The sequence below is a fragment of the Lucilia cuprina genome, chromosome 4 (genome assembly GCF_022045245.1).
Source record: "Lucilia cuprina isolate Lc7/37 chromosome 4, ASM2204524v1, whole genome shotgun sequence".
In the NCBI taxonomy this organism is placed as follows: domain Eukaryota; kingdom Metazoa; phylum Arthropoda; class Insecta; order Diptera; family Calliphoridae; genus Lucilia; species Lucilia cuprina.
In genome coordinates this window covers 36,089,601-36,114,183 of record NC_060952.1, presented here as the reverse complement: position 1 = coordinate 36,114,183, position 24,583 = coordinate 36,089,601, and the positions used below count along the sequence as shown (strand labels likewise).

General features: G+C 31.2%; 1 long non-coding RNA gene across 1 annotated transcript in view; it reads left to right on the top strand.

The window, feature by feature from the left end:
- Positions 1 to 7,396: 7,396 nt before the first annotated feature.
- The window catches only part of LOC124419605, a 21,482-nt gene continuing 4,295 nt past the window's right edge, over positions 7,397 to 24,583 (top strand). The window contains exons 1-2 of the long non-coding RNA XR_006940726.1: positions 7,397 to 10,397; positions 24,058 to 24,225. This is a non-coding gene — a long non-coding RNA (uncharacterized LOC124419605). The remainder of the gene's footprint in view (positions 10,398 to 24,057; positions 24,226 to 24,583) is intronic.

Genomic DNA, 24,583 nt, shown 5'->3' with positions numbered 1-24,583 from the left:
TCAAATAAACTGTCATTAACATTTGCTTTGATTTTACTTTGAATTTTGTTCGCTCTCTGTGATTTTCTTTGTGTTTTTGTTGCAATTTCAATTTGACAGACAGAAAAACTGTAATTGCGAAATTATATTATTTTGAGTAATTTTTTGTTCGATGAGTTGTTAAAGTAAGAAAAAATATATTAACATTTCAAAAGCAAATATCATACAATCTAAAAGAGAAAGAATTTTGATTTATTTGTTTTTTATAAAAATAATAATAAAACAAATCACTTTGTGGTGAATTTACCAACAGAGAGAGAGAGTAAATGAGATTGCAATGATTTCGACTCAACTGATTACCCAACTAGCAAAATAATTTTATAAATATGTAACAGCAAAGCAAAAACAAATATCATACTCATGCCAAATAGTGGAAAAAATTTTAAAACAATAACATGATATTATAAACGTACAAGGAAAAGGGGAAAAAAATTCAACGCCATAGTGCTAAAATTGCTTCATCAGAATAGCAGCAATATGTCAGAGTGCTGGCTCGCTCGGTTCTAAATGATTTCTGCTTTAGAAGATACAAACCGAGCGAACATAAAAAGTCATAAAATAAATCATAAAAAAAGAAGAAATCGAACATGCACAAAAAGAAAATAATACGTAAAAATAAAATAAATTACCTTTAGTCGTCTGTGTATAACTGAACTAAAGTAAAGTGTCTACTACTGCTCCTGCTCCTTGCTATTGAGACTCTATACTTTGTAGCAATATGTTGAATTGTATGCATGTATGAGGAGTAGACCATAGGATGCCCTCCCCAATTCTGTTTGTCGTTTTAAAAGAATGAAAACGCTCTCTCTCGCATACGTAGAAACGGTAATAAAGAACAGATATACGAGGCTGTGTTTTGAAAGGTTTGGTTCAACAGCATTAATTCCTAGCATTCATTCATTCTCGTATATTAGGTTGTATACCACCTCTTATTTGAAAATTTTGTTTCCCTCAAATTTTCATTTCCCTCGCATTCAATTCAATTCACAATTCATTCACAATAGTTGATTTTGTATTGAACAGCTGTTCAATGTTTACAAAATTCCATAAACAAATTTCACAACAGGGGAAATTTGTTCACGACAAAAAAGTTAGCGATCGAAAAAAGTGAAAAGGGAACCTATTTCACGTGAAATGATGATTGGCGATATAGGTGATTAACTCTCTAAAGACAGGGGAATTATATTTATTAAAGCAATACGAATGATTTTAGTCTAAGGTTATAGTTTGGTAGAAAGGAGCTGGTAGGTTCAATTCCCATCTGAGGCTCTAGAAGGATCACTCAACAGGCCCAATAGAGACCTAGATGTATGTCTTCGGATTTGATATACATATATGTAAATCCTCCTTTCTAATTACCTAACGAGTGTCAGGTTAGGTTATCACAGGTAGCCGTTTCGACTTAACTTGGGTCCATGTTGATCCCTTTGTAATAATACATGTAAGAAAAGAAAGAGAGAGATAGTGAAGAGTGGAAAGAAGACAGTGGCAAAGAGAAAGGGGGAAAGAATGTAAGATTTTTGAAAAAGAGAAAAAACAGGCCAGCTGCCGTGGATGAAATATGTGAGAATTTCATAAGACATTCTAATTGAATATTTGACAAGTCGGACAGATCACCAAAGTATGTCGATCCAAGTGTCCGAAATCTGGGTTCCGCCGAAGCAGGACAATCGCAGAGATTGCGATGTTCGAATGTCTCGCTATATCATTGAATGAACCCCTTTTTGGCTGCGATTTACACTAGTATCACATTGAATGTTGTATAACTACTTACTTATTGGCTCTTTTGCGGTAAAGGGACTATCAGGGCAATAAGAATAGATATCAAAAGCTCTTTAGCAAAGTGTTTATGTATGGACTGATAAGTTACGTGTAAAAAAAGTTTATCAGTTAGGTAGAGTAGAATAAAGTTACTTTCAGCAAGTGGTTGAAAAATACCTAGTGCGACCATATTATACAATACGAGTCGGAGAATTATCTAACTACCAAGCATCTAAACACCAATGTAATAGAATTGAAAGGTTTTTCTAACTCTTGCTGGAAATTAAATTATCGACAAAGCCATCTAGTAATAAGCAACGTAAATATTCTATGTCAAATAAAACGACTCGAATGCCCCGATATGCCACATAATTAGGTTGTGGAATGTTTACATTGTATAGTGTAGTAGGTGGAAAAATTTCCCTCTTCATGTTTCTCGTTTACTTGTATTCTCCAAATTATCATTCACATATTGTGGATGATGAAGATCTTGGGGTTTTGCAATCCGAGGGTAGATAGGTGCTAAAAATACCTCTAGTCGGCCGGGACTATAAATTGGTGTTTACAGTTTACTGCCTGGCTTAGTCCTTTTATAAATTGAAAAGAGGTCTTACCAGAGAACCACATAATCTGCTACTACGGGTGCACTATGTCCTGGCTGGTCAGTTGGTTGAGGTTCATTCGGGATCCACGTAGTGGCTGTGGTTAAAACCCAATTTCGTGGGATGAGTGAATTGCGTTTAAAATACTCATGTAAGGTAAAGTCAATATTTCCGGAATAAGTTCGGTGATGTTGCCGAAACAACAGAAACCCCACAGAAGATTGACTGTTGGTCTAATTGTTGGAAATGAGTTGGTATTAATTGTATATGGTACAGGATGAATGTGGGGTATGTGGTCCTCACACCATACGAATAGTGTGCTTGGTTGTCTGATGATGGATGAAAGGTATCATATACAAATGATACCATTAAATTTTCCTTCTTTTTCCAGTTATGTTCAGAGTAAACTCTGTTCATAACAGAATTACCACAGTGTGTCCCTGTGAGTAAGAACAAAGTCTCGGCTTATTTGATGGATTCGTACTTCGGTCTACCGGTTACGTCTCTAGGTGCTGTTGCCAAATCAACAGAGTCCATTCCATCTGTGTGGTTGTAAACGGAAGTGATGTTTTACATCTCGGAAATTAAGCAACGAGGCAGCAATGATCAGAGATTAGATAGCTCAACTACTCGAGCAAAGTGCTTGTACATGGACTGGCTCAATCCATGTACAAAAATTGCGACCCGAGTGTAAAATACACAAGAGGTAAAAGTACCACCGTGAGATAGGGCAACACGGAGAATTTGGTTCAAATGTCGAACATAGGTAAATCAGTCTATAGCTTTTACAACCAAAGTTTTTCACCATTAATTAAATTACGTATGAATTTTCTAGACTACCCTCGTCTCGACAAAAAACTGACAGTATTAAGTAAATACATTTCTTTTGTGTACTCTATACTCTACATACTACGTCGTTATATGTATTTCAACGACGTTGTTGTCATCGTATATGTAGTAAAAAGCAGAAAATACCAAAATATACCAAACGAAAAAGAAACAAAAAAATAAATCGCATAAATTTTATATTGAAATTTATACGATACGACCAAGACGATGTACGGACGCCTTACGTTCGTTGTTTAATTCAATTCAGTTTTATTTTTTACTTTTTCAACATGAACATTTATTTTTTTGTTATTTATTTTACTCGTTTGTATGTTTTCTTATTTCTAGTGAAACGAATCGAAACGTAACAAAAAAAACGCAGACACCAACAACAACAAAGTCGCAAAATAAAAACTAAGAAATCGTTGCTAATGAATTGATGAATAAAATAGAAAAAAAATAAGAAACAAACATTTGAAAATAATTTAAACGTTTTTTGTTAACATTTACAATTTGTTAAAACCATTTTTTTTTTTTCTAAATATTTATTAATTTTGTTTTCATATTTATGTACATTGTAGAGTCGCAAGGTCGTTAGTTTTGTTAAGAAATCGTAAAAAAAGAAGATTACGTATAAAACAAAGACAAACATATGACACATAGAGAAAACATAACAAAACAAAATGTAAATAAAAAAAATATTAATTTCTCTTAAATGATGAAAGAGTTACCAACATAACAATTCTAATAAGAAAAACCTGTGTATGACAATATCACTCATTACTTTACTGTGAACTTTGAACTTTCTATGCTTTGACTGAAAATTTTTATTTCGTGATGAAAATCAGACGCATTGTTAAACATTTATTAAACTACTAGCATACCCTGGGTGCTTCGCTACCCTAACTATGTTCAATATCGTAAAAATATCAAAAAGTACCATCGGAAAAACGAAAAAGTACAAATATCTCTTTCAATAAATTCTCATTTAATAAGGACCTTGTTAAACATTTATTAAACTACAAGCATACCCTGGGTGCTTCGCTACCCTAACAATGTTCAATATCGTAAAAATATCAAAAAGTACCATCGGAAAAACGAAAAAGTACAAAGATCTCTTTCAATAAATTCTCATTTAATAAGGACCGTGTGTTTCGGTAACCCATTATAAAGAATCCATTTGAATAATAGAAAAGTACCAAATTATTCCCACTTCTAGAATATTCATTCTGTCAAGACCATGTATGTCAAAATTAATGTTCCTAGGTTTATGAGATAAAAAGTACTAAAAAGTTGTCTCTTAAAGGATCTTATTCAATGAGGATCGTGTATGTTTAATAATCATGTGTTTTCAGTTCATATTAAAGAACATACATAGAGTATCATTTGAAGGAAGAAAAAGTACCAAAAGTGGAATAAAGTTTACCTAAGTGGAAAGTACTAATAAAAAGAGTACTTCGCTTAGAAGTATAATTTTTCGAGAATTAAGTTTACAAAATGTTCCGTATTTAAATCTACATATATATCACAGATAAAACTCAAACGATTCAAATCTGCATTCATTTATTCCAGAAAAATTGTGCTTTAAAAAAGGTACCAAACAATTTACTCGAATTTGGTCCTATATACTCGAATTCCAATATACTATACCAAAAGCTTATTTTGTGTGAGTAAATAAACTACCCAGCAAAAACTCGGTAATGGGTAGTACTTCCCTAACCACTTACTTTTCAATGACTACTACCTCCCGTCAGCATTACTTAGAAGTACTCTAGTAATGACTTTCTTCTAATCTGATATAGAAGTACTTTATTTTCGGCTTTGTAATTTTGTTGGCACATTTTATTCAATTGCGTGTTAGAAATTGTGTTTCACAAAAAAGAAAACAAAATTAGTTCTGTATGTGAAAACCATTATTTGACGCGCAATAAAATAGCTAAGCATTGGTGCAGTGAGTAGAACATTTGACTGACAAACCGAAGTCCCTGGTTCGTATTCTAGCTGGCTCTTTTTATTATTAAAAATAAAACAACTTACTCAACAACTGTTTTGTAAGACAAATTGCAAGTACTTCTTTAACTCCCTATTTGTAAGCGAGCGTAGAAGTACTTGCCTCCAATGACATCACCGTGTTAAAATAATGACTCAAAATGCTAATAAAGAAGTAGTGCAAAGAGGTTTTATTAGCTTTTAAACTCATTACTTTTCAATGTAAGTTTTTCCTGGGTACTTTTTGAAATTTTATAAAAGTTGGCTCAATGAGTTTAAAATAAAATTAAATTTCCCGTTTTTCCCCTTTTTGGTACTTTTTTACCCAGTGAAATAGCAAAAATTTAATTACAATAAATATTACAGAGTTAGTCCGTAATTTAATATGAATAATTCAATAAACCGAAAAAGTTTTCTTAATGTGCTAAAAAAAGTACCATAAATACAGTTTTGTCCCTTTTACACCCAAAAAGGACTGAATTTTAAAAATAGTACGAAACAGGTGTCTCATAATTTTGAGAGATGTATCCAAAATATTTAGAAAAATTTGATTATGTTAATTAGTTTAAAAGTTTTAAAGGGCTGAAAAAGGTACCAAAATCACCTTTGCTACACATTTTTACCTCTTAAAAGTACGAATTTCAAAAAAGTACCAGACACTCATCTGCTCATTTACAGGTGCATTTAAAATTTTTCTTGAATCACTAATATTTACCCGTAAATGTGCAAATTTCCAAAAATTCCTCATTAGTGGATCTACATAACCAAAAACACATCTACTGTCAAAATTTCATGATTCTAGGTTTAGCCGTTTGGGCTGTGCGATGATGAATCAGTCAGTCAGTAACGCTACTCTTTTATATATATAGATAATAAATGAAATATAAAAAACTTTGACAGATTATCAATCATAATTGTATTACAGTAAATAATCGTACTAGAAGAAGAACTTTGACAAGTAAATGCAGTAACAACTACCAAGAAATGACAACAACAAATTACATGCATGTAAAGAAAGCAACAAGAAATAAACAAAAAAAACAACAAAAACGTTTGTAGACATTTGTCTTGTAAAACCAACAACAACCCCATAGAATAATAACAGACTATACAAGAATTTTTACAAGAACAAAATACAGACACGTTGCTTTTAAAGGAGCACTAGGAAGAAGAACCCCAAAAATGTTCCTCAAATTTTTAAAAATAAATTTTTTTTGTTTTCACTTTACTCTATGAAGAATTATGACAAATAAAATAAATTGCTAAATTTGCAGAAAAGCAGTATGAAATGAAATCATATAAAGTTAATGAACTTAAATTTTCAACAAAAAAAAAAAAGATAAAAGAAATAATATTAAAGAAACAAAAGACAAGGAAAAAGTTCTTTGAACTATTTTAAATACAAACTTACGTAAAGACGAAGGAAATTGTTGCTATATTTTTTTAAAAGAAAAAGGAGTAGAACATTAAGTGATATATGAACTGTTTTAGGGAATATTGTGGAAGGAGGACTATTTTTTAGAGAAAAAGTATAAAGCTACTGTTGTCAGTTCTTACAACGTTGACAGAAAAATATTCAGAAAATGTTCAACAATTGTATGAACTTACGATTTTTGGTTTGTAACGTTGTCAGAAAAGGACATTTCTGACAATTCTGCAAGACTACCTAAAAGCTGTGATATACAGCTGACAGTCAGTCAGATCTTACAAGGTTGTCAGAAAAGGCATTTTTAACAATGCTGAACGGCTAACTAAAAGATGTGATAAAAAGTTGTCAGATCTTACAACGTTGCACAGTGGTATAGGAAAAGAAAAATAGTGAAATAATTCTGTAACTTCTAAACGGTTAATCCGATTTAAATGAAATTTGGTATGCACAAAGAGGTTTTGAATTTGGACCTTATAGGCCAACCAGGGCCCCGGCGCGGGGTTCTCAAATTAGGACACCTCGGCTATGTTAAATTTTTAAAACGATCCTATTTCTACATTTGAGTTCCGTTTTAAAAGTAAATTATCTCTTATAGTTTAGGAGATATTCGCATTTGAAAATTAAAATTTTAAAATTTTTACCGTCCTTACCTTAGTTTTTTGATAATAGCGGGTCCAAATGTTCCCGATTTTCGCCATTTTTTTATTCGCTTGACAACAAGTTTATATACCAAGCAGTGAAAGAATTATGTAAAATCATGATTGAAAATTAAAAAATTCGCGGAATACTTTTTTAAAAAATTTTTCGTTTGCTTCTTTTAATTCTCCTCTCTACATTACTTGGGAACTCTAAAGGGTCGAGAGTTTCTGCTCTATCTAACGAGATGGTAATTAAAGCAATCCACGTTCTCATTTTTTTATTTAGTGTTCAAACACTGCCACAACGGGAACATTGAAGGGAACTCCGGCAATAATTGGTACAGAACGAATACACCGACCATTTTAAAATGATTCGGAGAAACTCATTCAGTTTAGAATTGCTACAAAACTAGAGTTATTATAGCGCCTCTCTACATCTAGAATGCTATAACACAATCTCACATTGTGAGAACGAAGGGAAAACTATAATATTAAGCTTGAATTATCCCCTTCCGAAGAGGAATTCCCCCAAAACAGTATGTTCAGCTGCAACATACCACAGAAGCGTTCAGCAGTCAATATCATATTCGTCAGTCTGTAAAGGATCTTTCAGTGCCTTACGGTATGTACAAGCAAATATATACCACATAGGTGAAGAATCTACCAAGGTGACATAGTCCGTAAAACGTTGCGCAAATCTGACGGTCAGTTATAACCGACTTGTTCAACTTATGTTAAGCAATAGACTATGACGTTCTAACAAGTACCTTAAACATAGTTTCCAAGATCTCGAGTAATTCATGAAAAAAAATATATGTCCGTATAGAAGAGACTGAACCTCTGACTCTCACAGTTATTTATTGAATACATTAACGCAATTTACTATGAACTAGAATGTGATTCACACAGTTTTCTATATAACAATATGTAACACACACAAAGAGAGAAAAAATTTTCTTCAGATGACTTTGTGACTCCTACAAGACTGTGATTTCTATAGACGAGAGTATTCTTCTCACTGTTTTTTATATTACACAGTATAACTCACGCAGTTAACTATAAAACAGAATGTGATTCACACAATTTTCTATAGATCAACGTATGACTCATACTAACATAAAGAAAGATACAAAGACTGTAATTTCTTTAAAGAGAGTAGAACTCTCACTGCTCTCTATATATAATATAGTATAACTCGCTTACTTAACAGAAAGTGATTCACACAGTTGTCTATAGAATAACGTATGAATTATACTAACATAAAGAGAGAAAAGTTTTCTACAGATGTCTTTGTGACTCAAAAAAGACTGTGGAACGAGAGTATTCTTCTCACTGTTTTCTATATAATACCGTAGAACTTACGTAGTTAACTATAAAACAGAATGTGATTCACGCAGTTTTCTATAGAACAACGTATGACTCATACTAACATAAAGAGAGAAAAGTTTTCTACAGATGTCTTTGTGACTCCTACAAGACTGTGATGTTTATAGACGAGAGTATTCTTCTCATTTTTTTTATATTACACAGTATAACTCACGCAGTTAACTATAAAACAGAATGTGATTCACACAATTTTCTATAGAACAACGTATGACTCATACTAACATAAAGAGAGACAAGTTTTCTACAGATTACTTTGCGACTCATAGAAGACAGTGATTTCTATAAAGAGAGTAAAACTCTCACTATTTTCTATATATAATACAGTATAACTCGCGAAGTTAACAGAAAGTGATTCATACAGTTTTCTATAGAACAACGTATGACTCATATTAACATAAAGAGAAACAAGTTTTCTACAGAAGACTTTGTGACTCCTACAAGACTGTGATGTTTATTGACGAGAGTATTCTTCTCATTTTTTTTTATATAACACAGTATAACTCACGCAGTTAACTATAAAACAGAATGTGATTCACACAGTTTTCTATAGAACAACATATGACTCATACTAGCACAAAGAGAGAAGGGATTCTACAGAAGACTTTGTGACTCATACAGTTTGCTGACAGTGTAACTCTCTCTCTCTATTAGTGTTATATAGAACAGTTGCGTGTTTAGTGATTCTAATTCAGTGAAGAGTTTATAATGTATTTTATAGAAGAGTTTATATTCACATTGTTTTCAATAGAAAAGTATTTAACTCACACAGTTTTCTATAGAATAGTTCTTTGACTTACATACATACACATTTTTTATAGAACAGGGTGTGACAGGCACTTTTTCAATAGAAGACTCTGGGAAAATCTTAATTAATAACATAAAATAGAATATATAAAATAATTTTTATTTTAAATCAAGTTTATAATATAAAACAATAAAAATAAAATAATTATTTAAAACATTATCTAAAATAATTATTTAAAAATCTTAATTATAATAAAAATCATAAAATCTATATATTTCCGGTATAAAATACAATTCCAGCTAAAGAAGAAATCAAGTAAATAAAAATTTTGCACCTGCCTTTTGGCTATTAGATAAAGACGGTGAAAATCAAAGAAAAAATTAAATTTATTAAACTAACTAGTGCCAAAATTATTAAACCTTTAAGAAATAGTAAAAAATAATTATTTACTCAAGTAATAAAAAAACACACAAAAGAACAACGTACAACAGCATGAAACAAAATAAATGAAAAGAATAATAAAATAAAACTTAAACACATACACAAAGAGGAAAAGTGTTTTTATTTTTTTCATCTACGTTTCAATTGAAATGAGGTTGAATTGAGGTGAACTAATTAAAAACAAAACACAAAAAACACTCATACAAAAAGTAAAAACCAACAACTACAACAACGAACTTAAACACAAAAAGAACAACAAAGAAAAATGCTCTTAAAATTTTTTGCGTTTTAGTTTGTTATTGTTGTTATTGCTGCTATTGCGTGTTGAGAATTTCGATGAGTGTGTTGAAAAGCAAAATTCAGAGTTGAATATTTTGTGACAATAAAAGGGGAAATTAAATTAAAATAAATATTGTAAATGAGATAGGGAAGAGGTAGAGAAAGAGCATTTTAAAGTAATTCATACTCATTTACAGTTGGGCGATTAGAGTTCAGAAAAGAACTCATAGGTACATATGGATATTTTAAATCAGTTTTGGGTAAAAATTTGAAAACTTATACTTTTTTAATGAAATTTTGTTAAAATTATTTTAAATTATTAATAGAAGAATACTTTTCTTAAAAACATTTTTAAAAAGAAAAAGTTTTCTATAGAAAAATAGGTGGGGGTAATAGTTATTTATAGAAAATCGCTTGAAAAGAAAACTATTTAATAAAATGTCAAGAGAGAAATAAATTTTTTAAGAAAAATAAGTGAGACAGTTTTTTATAGAAAAGTATGTCAAAGAAACTTTTCTATTTAAGAAGGGTTTAAAAATATTAAAAAAAAAAAACTATTTTTTAGATAAATGAGTAAAAGAAACAGTTATCTATACAAAATTATGTGAGAGAAACAATTCTTTGGAAAAAATCATGAGAAAACCATTTTCAAAATGGCTTGAAAAGAAAACTATTTAATAAAATGTCAAGAGAGAAATATTTTTTTTTTAAGAAAAATTAATGAGTGACAGTTTTTTTTTATAGAAAAGTATGTGAGAAAAACAATTTTCTTTATAAGAATGGTTTAAAAATATTAAAAAAACTATTTTGCTTAGATAAATGTTTAAAAGAAACAGTTATCTATACAAAGTTATGTGAGAGAAACAATTATTTGGAAAAAAATATGAGAAAATAAATTTAAAGAAATATTATTCTATTGGATGTGTAAGAGCACTACTTTTATAGGGAAAAAATATGTATTTTATTCTTTCGATAAATGTGTAACAAAAATAGTGTTCTAAGGAACAATGTATGACTCATACTAACACAAAAATAGAAAGGATTCTACAGAAGACTTTGTGACTTATACAGTTCATTTACAGTGTAAATCTCCCTCTTAGTTTTATATAGAATAGTGAGTGCATGATCGTGCATCAGCGTGTAATGATCAACACAGTATTCTATAGAAGAGTTTATGATACAAATTGTTTTCTATGTATGTTTGAGAGTAAAATTATTCTTTGAGATGTGTAAAAGAAGTACTTCTATAGGGAAAAATAGTTATAATAGTGCTGATAAATTTGTAAGAGAACTCTTATTCATAGAAAATCAATGAGATTAAGTTTTTTTTATTGGAATATGATTTAATAGAAAAATGTACTATAGAAAAATGTATTAGAATGTAAGTTTTCTATAGAAAACTATGTGACAGAAAGTTTTCTTTATAGTTTTCAAGAAAAGAAATTAATGATATAAGAGTTTTACGTAAAAAAATCCCCAGAAGATTTCTATTGAAAAGAATGTGAGAGAACAAATTTCTTATAAAAATATGAAGAAGAGTTACAATTCACATTGATTTCTATGTTTAAGAGAAGTAGTTCTCTAAGGAAAAATATGTATAAGAAGCTGTATTCTGAAAAAAATTAATGATATAAGAGTTTTACGTATAAAAATCCCCAGAAGATTATGTTTTCTATTGAAAAGAATGTGAGAGAACATATTTCTTATAAAAATATGTTAGAGAAAGAATTATATATAAGAAAATAAAAAGAAAAAGCATTTTATGTCAACAGTTTTCTATAGAAAAATGCGTGAGACAAAAAAAAAAGAGAGAGAAAAATTGTTGTTTTTAGATATCAGCAATTCGTTATAGAAACTTCAAAGGTGAAGTCATTTCATTTTGCGTCGAATTCATGAAATTTTGTTATATGTAGTTTGACAGCGTCGGGTTTGAAAGAGATTTTTTTTAAATGAAGTTTGACAGCTTCGGGCTAAATTTCCATGGACAAAAAAACAACCAGCTGTTAAAAATAACTTCACCTTATTAGTTTCGCCATGTAGAAACTTCAACAAAACCAATAGAAGAAATTGGGTCTATTTTCTATAGAAACTTAAGTGAGAGTAACAATTTTCTTTAGAGCAGCGAAAGTCAGAGAGTAAAAAATTTATTCTCTGACTGGTTTTGTCGGTTTTTTATATATTTGTGAACGCACGTACGTTTAAAAAAAGAGTACAAGAGAGCTCACTGTGTTTTGCTGTTTAAGAGCAATATGTTTTCTATACAAAGGCGAGTTAGAGTTTCCAAAAGAAATAATTGAGTGTAAAATTCCACATAGATACAATTTAAAACCACTGTGCAGGAGAATAAATAGATATTTAAGAAATTCTTTATTACGTTTACTATTCTCATCTGTAATCTAACACTGAGCTAGAAAAAACTATAAGTAAACCCTCATAAAGAGGTGAGTAAGGGGATTATTTCCAAAAAACAAAAGCTAAACATAAAACGGAGAGAGAGAGCGAAAGAAAAAAAGAAGAGAACAGGAAGAAAAGAGACTCAAATAATAGATAGAAGGTGGATTTATAAAACAAAATTCAGGAAAAGAATAACACAAAAGAAATAAGAAGCCAACAAAAGAGGAAAATATATAAAACTTGTTTATTTTTATGTTGAATATATTTCTGGCTTTGTTTTTATACAAAAAGCCAATTAAACAGATGAAAATAAATCAAATCAAACTAAGTGTTTAAGAAAAAATAATAAAAAAACAAGCCACGAATGAAAATTTATGAAGAGCTACACTATAAAAAAAGCAACAGCAACAATAACAATAAAACAAAATAATAATAAAGAAACAGAAATCACCAAAACAACAAAATATACAAAAAAGACAGGCAAGGCAAACTGGTTCATGATAACAGCAGCAAAACAAAACTCACTCACTTGTACAAAGGCAGACAAAACAAACTGACAGACAGACAAATATAAGAAAACTACAGAAAAAAAGCATTGAAATACTTAAAAAAAAACAACAATAAAAGAATATTAGTTGATGATTGCAATAAAAACTAAAAACAATATTTAAAAATAAAACCACAAATTCAATAGATAAAAGAGGCACGTACATTAAACCACGAGTAAAATAATAACAACAAAAACAACAACGGCAGCAGTGGACAAGCAGAGACTTTCAAAACAGCAAAAATGCATTGAAAACTGCAATTATTAAAAAAAAATAAATAAAATTTGAAAAAGCAACATAATTTTAATTTAAATTTTACAGAGCCAATGTGCACAGCAACAACAATATACTACAAAAAAAAATAATAATAAAGAATAATCCTAACAATTTATAATACGGGTGTGTTCAAACACTAAAACGAAACGAAGAAACAAAAACAAAAAAAAAACGTTTCAAATTCTATTACAGCTTCGTTTTTCTTTCTTCCTTATTCTTCTCAAAAATAAATGACTCTGACACGGAAAAAGCAACAACAACAACATGACAATAATAATAAATCTACTTTTACACACATGAGTCCAATAGACAAAAAAAAACAAAGAACCAAACAATTGGACAAAATGTTCAAACATACGGACAGCCAAAATGACTGACGGGTATACACGCAGACAAAACGTACAGAAAGACAGACAGACAGACAGCCAAACACACAAAAAGAGTTCATGTGTAAAATTCACTACACTCATTCACTCACCAGCCAAGCCAGCCAGCCAGAAGAGACACTGGCCCAACAGCATCTATGAGAATAAAACCAACTGCACCACCACTATTTATTATTTCAACACCAAGTGTTAGAAAGAAAACTGGGTTGCCAAAGTCATATGTTTTGAATCAATCGGCAAATTTTGACATTAAATATATATCATGACAGATAGGGACAAAATTCTCCAAATGCAGTTTCTTTCGAAAACAATACAAATGGAAGTTTGCAGTTTTTGCTTCTAAATTTTTTTTAAAGAAAGTTGCGCTTATTCCATAAAAAAAGTGGCCAAAGTGACTTTATTTCCACGACAATTTGATGTCTGCTCCAGAACGATCCGATTCTCAATAGACCAAAGTTTGTCAATTCAGCAACAGTTGTATCAACAGGAAGTTTTTTTCACCAGGGAAGAACATCAGTAACATCAAATATGTTACAAAAACAACAAAATAAGAGGATTTCAAATTTCAGAACACGATATATTAAATCCCAAAGATAGTAAAGGAAGTCTGAAATTAAATTCGGATTCAGTGGAATTCTTTAGAAAAGTGTAAATAGGTGTTAATGTTTCGACTTTTTAAAATTTTTTTCCGAAATGTGCCTTAAGAGCTCTAAGTACAATGTTCCTACTTCGAAAGTTATAAGATATTGTAAGGAAAGGCCAAAGGCTGTCAAGAGGCTGCTGGTGATCGTAACACAGAAATATATCAAATGACATGTTATGCTTTACTACTTTTTCCAAGGTTTGTGGTGTATTCTGGCCTTTGTTTGATGAAAAAAAGCGATAACCGTAGGTCGGTCGGCAATACTAGACCCATTGATGTATATTTCAAAGCTAATAGACTCAAAGATTGTAAGGTAGACTACAAAATCTTGTGGCGTAGAAAATCAGTATATCATGACTGTTTTTCCCGAATGACAGGATCTCCGATCATACAGACAGCCCAAAAGCGTCAAGGAACGAAGCATTCATTAATCAATTTTAGATCAATGCTAATATGAGTTCAAGATAGACTGTTCAATCTTGTGAAGGTGGAGAAATCAGGGGTTTCCGGAATAACACGATTTCCTAAACATACAGCCCATAACTTGAAAGTCTCAATGGTAGACTATTCATAACTGGATTTTTCTATATGATACTATCTGCGACTATAAAGACAACCCAAAAGCGTCAAGGAACGAAGACACGACCACCGAACAGACAGAGAGCCCAAAACCGTATAGGAAAGAAACATTCATTAATGAATTATTCATACATGAACCATTTCCAACTCTGATCTTTAACAATATGTTCGCGCAAAGAATCTGAGAAATACATTTGGAGAGGTCGTGAATTTATATAGACCCCATCTCAACAGCATTTAATGTTTGATCCGACAAATGATAAAAATGATCTTCAAAGACATAAGTTTCATGACGAGGGAGTACTACATACATTCCTGCTTAGGAAACTGCACATGTGTGTTCCTTTGCATTGTCTTGACTGTGAGTAAACATGGTACAGGTGTTTTGTGGAAAGCTTTCTTATACCCAAGTGACCAGACAAAACAACCGAGCCATTTCAAAAGTTTTTGCAATCAAACAATCTTCGATCAAAATTTCTCATTTCTAGAACATTTGGCATCTTCTGCGTTTGTACGACGACAATGTATTCCGGGAAACCACCTTTTAACACTGATCCATCGTGTAGTCTCTGATAATTGACTTTCAAATACAAACTGGCAACCATGTCCAGAATAAAACATTTGTAAGCAATAGTCAAAACAGGAAACCGAAACATGGACTTCTTAACTAAGTTAGAGAAAGAAAAGAGAAAATTCCGATTACTTATACCATTCATTTTGACTAGACAGAAATATTATAAAAACCTTTCGCTCTCACAGTAATAAAGTTAAAATATATCTCTTGAGTATTCTATGTTAAAATTTATTAGCATTGTTCCTATTCTCTTTTAATGCAGGCAGTCACATCTGTATCATTTAGAAATTGCAGTTAAGAGTTCATGTACCCTAATAGAAATAGCTCACCTCACACGGGTGAAATCAATTGAAAAAATGCACACACATTCACATTTTTGAAGAACAAAAAAAATGTGATATTTTTTTCTCTAAAAAAAAATTGAAAGTAAATTATAAAGAGTTTTTAGGCAAGGACAATTATCAAAATGTTTAAGTTTCAATCTTAATTTTAAAGACGAGAGTAAAAGTAAACTTCTGTAGCGCTCACCATTTACAGTAACCGTTTATCCCGGGACTTCTTCGAAGAAAAAAGGTCTGTTAACTCCTCTAGCGAAAACAGCACACCATTGAGTGCTTTTGAGCGGTGTATAACTCTTCTTGGGTTACACGCCACTCTCTTCGAGGCGACCCGCTAAACCTCGCAGTGTTTCAACAGTAGGCATTGGACGGCCAGGAAATCTGCGACGAAATTTACGCTGAACCAAAGTCACCGTCCGATTATTGGTTAAATAAATAGTCAACAAACAAATGTCAAAAAAGAACTGACATTTGGGGCCAACCGCAAAATTTATAGCATTTTCTGGTAGGAGGATTACTTTTCATCACCCTGTATTTTCAAGCTTATAAAATCTTTTCTTTTTTACTTTCCGTCACGATAACTCGAAAACTTGATGTGATTGACAAATCCTAGGATCGATTTGGATTCAACTCTGTCCTTAAGAGTATACTCTGTCTTGAACATTTTCTGGCCTGTCATATCAGCTGATATTAGGACTGTCTACCCCTCCTGTGAAAACGGTACTATACCCTAGCATTACATTACACGCATATAGTACGGGCGTTTGTAGGCACACTTTTTCTTGTCAAAAATATCTTGAGAGATATCAACTCACTCAGAAACACCTATTGGAAAAATCAAAGAACGTTCGTTCAAAAAACCATGATTTTTAACAATGGACTATCATTCTTTTCATAGATCGTTTAGAAGCTAATAGAGGTCCAATAGAGGCCTGGTTGTATTCTACGTAATATACATCCTTCTTTCGACATTTTCAAAACCTAGCACTTTTAAGCAATATGAACAAAATATAAAGAAGATAAGAACGGTCCGAGTAAATGAAATCGATACAAGGTAGAGTAAATCACCATCAAAGCCATTATGAATATATGTCGAAGTACTTTAGCAATTCATTAAACGACCATTACTGATCCGTTGCTTAACTTTCGGTAGACCAATATATGAATCCATCAAATAAGAACACACTGTGATAAATCGGAAAGGAACAGAGTTTTGTTTTGTTATGTTTTTTCTGAACATACAATGACAAGGAAAGAAAATTCAATGGTATCATTTATATAAGATACTTTTCAGTCATCATCTTCAACCAAGCAGACTTGTCATTCATCCGATGCAATTATTCTAAATATACAAGATGGCAAGACCCGAAAGTGTTATTATTCCTCCTGTGTCATATAAATTTAACACCAACTCTTTTTCACACAATCACTCCCCCTGTGGGGCATCTGTTGTCATTACGCAACCGCACCGAACTTATTCCGTAATACAGACTTTACCGTACATCATCAGTCTTTCAACAGCAAATCACTTTTCCAGCGATTTTGGGTTTAAACCGCAGCCACTTTGTGGATCCCAAAGCAACCTCAACAAACTGAGCAGCTGGGACATGTCCTGCGGCAATTGTCCACCCGTAGTACCAGATTTTCGGGTTTTCTTGTTCGATTCCATGTCAAATCGAGGTGTAAAATGACCAGTTTATAGTCTTGGAAGACTAGAGATACTAGTAGTTCCTCTATTCCCCGGATTTGCAATAACATCAAAATGGGGACTTTCATCAGGGTAACATGCCCCCGGGGGAATTTGTAGTTATATTTGGAATATAAGGATGACTCCTTCTTATTACAACAGTATAGAAGTATCTTGTCAGAAAATAATGGTAATGTCGCAAAATCAAACCTTTTAAAGTGAAGACAAATATTTTCTAATTCACAAACATTTTGAAATATTCTCACAATATGTAAAGTATTAATATAAATTAAAACAAAATAAAACCCAAAACGCATTTAGTTGTCCTACTACAATTAAAACTCATACAACGCATTAGAAGCCAGTCAAAATCGTTTGATTTCTTTTGTCTATCTTCTACTCGACGTTCGTTTAGTGCTAAAAACATACAAAGTAAACGAAAATGAAATTTTCAATGACGAAAAAACATGCACTCAAACCCATATGTTGTATGTCGTATGGTCGTAGGTATGTGACATGGAAAATATTTAAATACTACGTGGAAATAATTGCTATTAGTCAGCAAAATTTTGTATGAGTAAAAAAACAATAGAAATTCAACACATAGAGGTAGAAAGGAAGACAAAAAAACATGTTTGTATTAGTAACGCTACCATTAACCATCATCACCGCCAACATCATTGAGTTTTGCTGTATAATGAAAATGTTGTCATCATCAGCAGGCTGACTTGACTTTACTGCCTGCCTGCACTAACCTAACGTCATACAATTCTAACAATATTTTGAGAATAAGTGAAAATGTTAACAATAACATCACCCTTATCCACACTGTTTGCAAAGTAGTCATCTTTATCAATGTCATCAACATCATCATCATCATCGCAACACCACCACCATCATCATCACTATCGACATTCATAGTTATTTTAGACATTTTTGAAGTGAATCATAAGTATTTTCATTATGCATAAATATTAATATTGTTTTATATAAATACAAAACAAGCACTTTTAGTCACAGCACTGGTCTGTTAATTAGTTAAAGTGATTTTCTTAATTTTTTTTATAAACTATAAAAATAAACATTTTTGCATAAATATTTAGAAAAAAAAGAACTTCCAAAGAAGCGGAAAAGAAGTAGAATTTACTTCATGTAAGTACCGGAAAAATAAGTAAAATTGCTTCGGTACATTATATTTTAGAGTATTTCAATAATAAATTGTTACGAAAAAAGCATTACATTTATATTGATAATAGCATTTTTGGCTCTGGGTAAGAGATCTCTAATTTCTTCTTTAATTACTTGCCGATATTGGTGATGAAGCTTACCCTCTTATAGACCAGACTATTAGACTATTCTATGCATTATTAAATCTGATATTTGGGTCTTTAGTGTTACAAAATTTTGAAAAGCTAATTTTGGGTGGCACTGAAGAATTAATCTTTAGCACTAATTCTTCAGAATTTTAACAACAAGTAGAGGGGAATTTAGAATTCCTGGGAGTTTATTAAGTTAAATGATGGAGTCTATAGTAGGTTATCTTGACAAGGCCTGCACAGAACTCAAAGAGAATATTATTCTGTTTATGTGATCGTATAACGGACAAGACTTGTACGTCTTGAGACCTAAAGTAGGGGAGAAAAACGAACGGTCTTTGGTGTTACAAAATTCTGGGCACCTAATTTCGGGTAGAAGAAGTAATCTTTAGCACTAATTCGCCAGAATGCTAACAACAAGATAGCACAGACCCCATCAAGAAGCGAGAATCACTTACATGTTTTTCTTGGGAGATATGTTCCAACTTAACAAACAATCAAATAAATTTCGGTTCTTCTCGATTCGATATGAATCTGCTTTCGCAATAAGTGTGACGATCGGTGTGATCTTGGCTTTCTTGAGGGTTCCATTCGATAGCATTTTTTTGTAATGTTTGTGAGTACGATTCAATTCCCATTAAGCTTGTGTATTTTCACCGATATTGGTGTTTAATTTACTTTATTTCGCAAGTTTGTATTCGATACTGTTTGGGACCAAATGGGTAATATCTGTTGGTATAAATGGAACCAATATAGCAGAATGAGTCTACATCATCTAAAAATTTTATTATTTATCAAGAAGTGTACTATGTTCTCCCCAAGAATTCTTGCTGAGGTTGGTTTTTAAGTCTGCTTTACCAGAAATCTCGAAGGGAAAATTGCTATCGTGAACTTATTGTAAAGAATTCATTCACAATTGTTGATTTTGTATGCAACAACTGTTCAATGTTTATAAAATTCCATCAACAAATTTCACAACAGGGGAATTTTTTCACGACAAAAATGTTAGTTAAAAAAAATTGAAAAGGGAACCTGTTACATTTGAAATGTTGATTTGCGATAGGGGTGATCAAGTTTATGTAAATAAATATAAGTTATATTTTAAGGGATTTAAAATGTCAAAGCTTAACAAATTTAAATTTAAGCTAAAATGTAGGGTAGAAGGGGGATCATTGGCCATAGGGGCACATCTGTCAATGCGAATAACTTGAAAATCGAGTAATCGATTTTATCGCATTATCAAATTTTGTTTTGTTTATCGATTATCTATCATCATTTGAAACATTAATTTTACATATGATGGGAGTCAGACATGATTAATTGTTTTTCAAAGAGTTGTGAAAATATTTCACTGTGTGAACTTTTTGTGCTAACTTTTTTAGTTTTTGTGATAGAAAAAATATATTGGTCAGTATTAGAATGTCAATAATAGTGAACAATAAGACATAATAATATTTTCGATAATATAATATGAAGCCCGAAAAAAATTGAAACTAAACCCCAGAACTGCTTGTGGGGCACATGCGCCAAATATATGTGATGTAGAACAAAATTAGGTTAAAATATAAAAAAAATCAGTAATAATTTGTTTTAATTTTTTTGTAAAGTTTTGTGAAATAAACAATAAATGTCTGGTTTATTATACTTTGTTTAATGAATTAAAGTATAAAACAGCAAAATAAGTTTTTATTTTTGTAATTTTTTCTTTTATTTTACTAATTACAAATCTGTCCCATCCACTTGGCGCATTTACCCCATGGATGGGGCGGTATCGCCGTTTTTGGTAAGTGCGGAAAAGTTAAAAAAATATGTATATGAGCATGACTTAGGAAAGATTGAAAGGAATAAAATTAAAGCCAACATATCTAAGTATCCGAACCAAGAAAAAAATTAAGAATATATATTATGGTTTTAATTTGAGGCCGCCTCAAAAAAAAAGTGGCGTATGGTCCCCCTTCTACCCTAAGGTCTAATTTCTAAGGTTTTGTCTCTCTCTTAAAAGTTTCATTTAGATCTGATCAAACATATTAACTATTTTGTCTGCCTTGGGGTTAAAATAAATCTTAAATTATAATTATTTAGTATTTGTTTTGTTTCCAAAACAAAGCCGCATGTAAATAGTTCTAACTTTAATCCTGAGTCCATGAATGCCCAAATAAGCATTAGAAATGAGATTTGCTTATAAAGTGAATACAATCTGAAGTAATGCTTTTCTGATATCTTCATACAAATATCTCTACTTTTTTTGGTAAATCATATGATTTAAAGTAGAAATAATCATTAACAGCTGCTGGCTAAATGTGACAGCATTAGTATGTGCAGCATGTAATAAATGATCCTCTTAATAAAAACAACAAAAACAAAACCATTAGTAATAGTTGTTTAAATGGGAAATTCTTCGCTTGAGGTCTAAGATATATAGCACCCCCTGCACGGCTGTAAATGAAATAAACACACACACACGGCACAAACACTCAGCAAAAGGAAAATGAGTAAAACATTTATTATTATGCATTGCATACCAACCATACTTCACTTGCACTTTACAACGAAAATATTCAGAAAATAAAAATTAAGTCAATAACTAATAAAAAAGTATACTTGTTCCATTAAGGCTACAAATAAAATTGAAGACTAGAAATCTCTGACATCTAAAATGAAATTCAATTTAAAATCACACAAACTCTCTGAGGGACATTCATCCAAAAATAAAGGAAATAATTGTAATAAAAAATTTGTTTGTTTGAGAAGTTGAAGTGTTGTTGTTATTGTGAGTGTGGTGAATTATGGTCATTGAATAACCAACCACTCACTCACTCACTCGCTCGCTCTTCGTCTATGAATTGTAACAAAGAAACACCACCAATAGAGTTTAAATTACTTAAAACATTCTACCGTGTGTGGTGGTGTTATCGGGCCATTGATAGAGCCAAAAACTAGTAAACTGCGTGTATAAAATTTATGCCACTACGTAGTAGATAAGTAAACAAGTATTCAACATTCAAGTAAGTAACACCCAAGTGAGTAAAAATGCAGTCAGTCAGCCAAAACAAAGTATGTATAGCTGCTGTTGCCTGCCACACTGAACGTACGTTACGTACGTTTTCTATATGATGAATTCATTTTTTTCCTTTGTCCAACTTCACCGCTTCATGCTTCAATTGTTCTCATTGATTTTGAGGAATTATGTTTTTTTCAGAAGTTCGTTTTTACCTTGTTATTTTTATTTCCTATTTGAATTTCATGTTATAGTGATTTTTGTATTGATCTTTGTTACCTGATCGCAACTAAATTCATATTCATGATAGTCTTACATTTCACTTGGTCAATTGGTAAAATGGTCTGAGTTAAGCTTAACCATGGAAATATTTACCCAATTGGTCATAATATCATAATGACAATTTTCTAAATATGGTACAGAATAAGTAATAGTAACCGTATGCCAAAATGCCACATAAAAGTGGACAATAGTCTAATCCATAATCTCGATCGAGTCCAACAATTTTTTAATTCAGTTACCAAATCTGAGCAGAATTTCATTCAAAGTTTGTTCAAAAATAGAACTAATCCACAGCCCCAGAAAATAAACTTTACTTACCCGGTAAGCAGGCAAGTTATATTGAAGCAATGTGGTGAATAAATAATTATTTTTGTTCGACGAAGTTCAAAAAATAATTAATTACAAATGTGCTTACCCGACGTTTCCGGGCTTATAGCTTTCTCTACAGTAATTTTTTGTATTTGTTTGACTATCCGGTTACTCAATGCACAATTTAAAAGTTATTTTATACAACTTTTTAGAATAGTTTTTACATAAAAGTATAAATCGACGGTTTAAAAAAAACACTGATATCAACTTTGATTCGAACCACAAACGTTCGATAGATGCTTTAGATACTTGGACTGATTCTCCATATAATTGGCTACAAAAAAAACCATTCAAAAAAATTAAATTATGTTATTGATAACGACCACTCATTACCAGGTAATATATTAAATATATTTTATCTAGTTATAACTAGATTATCTAGATAAACTCATCGCGTTATTGACGTTAAATTTTCATTTCAAAGTTTATTCAAAAATAGATCAGAACTTATCAACAGAATGAAAAGAAGTTCAATTCGATTCGGAAAACAAAAAATTTGTCTAATAAGGACAGAGTCAGAAAATACGTGAACACATTTTTCAAGCCAAAACTTATCCTTGATTGGCACATAAGAAACGTCTTGGTTTAAAACCTAACGTGGACCAAGGATAAATAATTAAGTTTCAACTGTTATTTCGCCCAAAATGGATCAGGAAGTCGAACAACTTCTTCGAAAAGTTACATAATCTGAGCAGAAACTAATACTGTGTTGAAGTCGTATAAAGTTCAGAATATTTTAAATCAATCTGAAAAAGAACAAGTGAAAGAATTATGGATGAAGAAACTTACGTACTGGAAAACTTTACACAACTTCCTGGTCATGATTTTTATGCAGAAGAACAACCCAAGAGGTTTCTTGTGTGCCAATCATTTGTGACATCAGGGTCTATAAACTCAGTAATATGTATTATAGTTTCTATAAAAATGCGCTGTTTACCTTATTTCTAGATCGATTAGGCATCATGCCACCATAGAAAAAAAGCATTAAAATGGTACTTCAACTAAAGGTAAGGACAATTGGACCACGACAGGCAAATCTAATAAACTGATCGGCCAAGAACACAGAAAAATCCGTCCCTGGCCGTGCCAAACTTTAAGCGTCAGTGGATACCCTCGTCGAAAAATGAAAGGGAAGTAACTATAAAATCTTTAATTGTAGGATATCCGAAATAAGACGATATTGTATATTATTATAGAAACATTTGGCAAATTTTTTATATAACTCTAAGGAAAATCCTTTTCCAACACATTTGGACCTAATCAAAATCTTTCTTAAACCTGTTTAAATAACCCAAAAAGGGTTTGTGGGGAATTTCCCTTTTTTAAAAAAATCACAAACCAAATTTAAAATAAAACTGGTCTTTTTAATTATTATTTAGTAAATTAAAATCATAATTTTAGTAAAAAAATATAACTCTAACCAAATCCTTATCCCTAAAAAGGGCTTACTATTATTACCTCTTTACCTTTTTTTCCATCCCAAATTATGAAATGTTGACATGTTAGTTAAAAAACATGTTTTTTTCTCAGATTTATCAATACAAAACTGATTGTAACCCCTACATGTGGTAACAGATGTTGTAAAAGACATCCCTAGAGGACACACACACATAGTGGATATTATCACCGAAAAGTGATAAGAGAGAAATGGTGGTGGAAAGATCAATTGATACGTGTTTTTCTACAAGTACTGATCAGGTTTGTTTAACTCTCATTCTATTTCTAACTATATACAGTATGTAACAAAAGTATACAAAAAAAAAAACAATTTACTGTTATTTTTAATAGGAAATAAAAGTACAAATTAATTAAGGAATCTTTTAGAAAAAAACTTGCATTTGTACTGACTTAAACATAACCCATTTTAATAGTAAAATTTCCCAACAATTTATTTATTTCATAAAAAATATTTATTTTTTATCAGTCCAGTCTATAGCCTAGTCTATAATCTAGTCTATAGTCTAGTTTATAGTCTAGTCTATAGTCTAGTCTATAGTCTAGTCTATAGTCTATTCTATAGTCTAGTCTATAGTCTAGTCTATAGTCTAGTCTATAG